This window comes from Penaeus vannamei, chromosome 8 (assembly GCF_042767895.1).
Source record: "Penaeus vannamei isolate JL-2024 chromosome 8, ASM4276789v1, whole genome shotgun sequence".
Taxonomy (NCBI): Eukaryota; Metazoa; Arthropoda; class Malacostraca; order Decapoda; family Penaeidae; genus Penaeus; species Penaeus vannamei.
In genome coordinates, this window is record NC_091556.1 from 7,354,129 (window position 1) to 7,356,628 (window position 2,500).

Below are 2,500 nucleotides of genomic sequence, written 5' to 3' on the forward strand. Positions count from 1 at the left end.
CCCCTTACCCCCGTCAGCACCCCTTTCACATATGTACATGCATTTTTATACATATATCTACTATATATACACACACAACCACACATACGCACACACACACACAAACACACACACACATACCCTTTCACACATGTATATGCATTTTTACACATATATATACTGTATATACATACACACACACAAACACATACACACACACACACACACACACACAAACACACACATACACGTGTGCACAACATCTGCGTATGCGTAGAGAACACCCACAAATGTGCCCACAAAAGCAGGCGCTGAACACAAGGGCCCGAAATGAGATTAGGATCTGCCGGGCGACTGGTCAGAGGAACAGCATCCGCCATCCGAGACGTTGCCATAGAAACGAGAGAGAGAAAGAGGGGGCAGGGGGGGTAGAGAGGGAATGAGGGAAAGAGAGAGAGAGAGAGAGAGGAGAAAAGAGAGGAAATGGGGAAAAGAAGGAGAGAGAGAGGGGGAGGGGTAGAGAGGGAATGAGGGAGAGAGAGAGAGACAGACAGACAGAGAGAGAGAGAGAGAGAGAGAGAGGGGAATAAAGAGAGAATGAGGGAAAGAGGGAAAGATGGAGGGGGGGAGGGAGAGAGAGAGAGAGAGATAAAGAGATGGAGAACGAAAGAGAAAGAGAAAAAGATAAAAAAAAAAAAAAGACGCTTTGTCTATGAAGAGGGATTTAACAGCAGGTAGAGATGTTTATCTTTATTGATATTCATAAGTGTGAAAGATCTATTCCTTCCTTCCTCTTCCTTTCTCCTTCCTCCCTCTCCCCCTTCCTCTCTCTCCCCCCTTCCCCTCATATCCCCTCTTTCCTTCCCCTTCCCCCCTTCCCCTCTCTTTCCCCACCTTCCCTCCCTCCTTCTTCCCTCCTTCCTCCCTCCTCCCTCCCTCCTCCCTCCTTCTCCCCTTCTCCCCCCCTTCCCCCCTTTCTTTTGTTTATTCAATGCGTAATCAAACGAGCGAACGAAATGCTTCTTGACAAGCTCTTTCAGGGATGAGAGTCACTGATATAACCGGGGGGGGATCGGGTTGCGGGTGGGGGGGGGGGGTGAAGGAGGGGGTTGAAGGAAGGAGGGAGGGAAGGGAAGGGGGTGAAGGAAGGAGGTTGGGGTGACGGAGGGGGGTGAAGGAAGGAGGGAAGGGAAGGTGGTGAAGGAGGGAAGGGAAGGAGGGGGTTGAAGGGGGTGGTGAAGGGAGGGGGTAAAGGGAAGGAGGTGAAGGAAGGAGTGAAGGAAGGGGTGGAAGTGAAGGAGGGAAGGGAAGCAGGGTGATGAAGGTAGGGGGTGAAGGAAGGAGGGGAAGGGAAGCAGGTGCCAAGTGAAGGAAGGAGGGGTGAAGGAGGGGGTGGAAAGGGAGTGGGGAAGGAGGGGGTGGAAGGGAAGGAGGGAAGGGAAGCAGGTGGTGAAGGAGGGGGTCAAGGAGGGGAGTGAAAGGGAGGGGGGAAGGAGGTGGTGAAGGAAGGGGGGTGAAGGAAGGAGGGTAAGGGAAGGAGGTGAAGGGAAGGGGGTGAAAGAAGGAGGGAAGGAAGGGGGGGAAGAAAGAAGGAGGGAAGGGAGGGGGCGGGAGGGGCATGAGGAAGGGAAGGGTGAAAGAAGGAGGAAGGAGGGGGCGTGAGGGAGGGGGTGAAGGAAGGAGGGGGTGAAGGAGGAGGGGAGGAAGGAGGTGGGTGAAGGGAGGGAGGTAATGGAAGGAGGTGAAGGAAGGAGGAAGTAAGTGTGAATGGAAGAGGGTGAATGAAGGTGGGAAAGGGGTGAGAGAGGGGATGAAAGGAGGGTGAGGGAGAGGGGAGTGAAAGGGAGGTGGTTAATAAAGGAGTGAAGAGTAAGGGGTGAGAGAGGGTGATAGCAATGGGCAATGAAAGGGTGAAGTGAGGGAATAGGCAAAGAGGGGGTCAAGGAGGGGAGTGATGAAAGGGAGGGGGTGAGGTCTGGTAAAAGAAGGGAAAAAAGGAAGGTGGGAAGGGAGGGGCAAAGGGGAGGGAGTGAAGGAAGTAAAGTGAAGGAATTAATAATAGTGATAATAGTAATGATAATAATAACAATAATAACGATAATAATAACGATTATGATGATAATGACAGTAGTAGTAATAATAATAACAATAATAATGATAAATCATTTATCAATAATATGTATAAATACTAATAATAATGAAAAATATATGAATAGACATGCCCTACCCACATACCCCCCCCCCCAGTACACTACCTCAAGAGTTCTGATATTCTCTTTATTTGAGGTTATTTCTCTCTCTCTCTCTCTCTCTCTCTCTCTCTCTCTCTCTCTCTCTCTCTCTCTCTCTTTCTCTTTCTCTCTCTCTCTGTCGACTTTTTTTCTTCTTCTTCTTCTTCTTCGTCTTCTTGGTTTTTTTCTCTTCTCTTTCTTCTTCTTCTCCTTCGTCTTCTTTGTATTCTTATTATCATTTCTTGTTTTTTTCTTCATTACCTTTGTCTTCGTGTTTGTCTTCGTTTTTC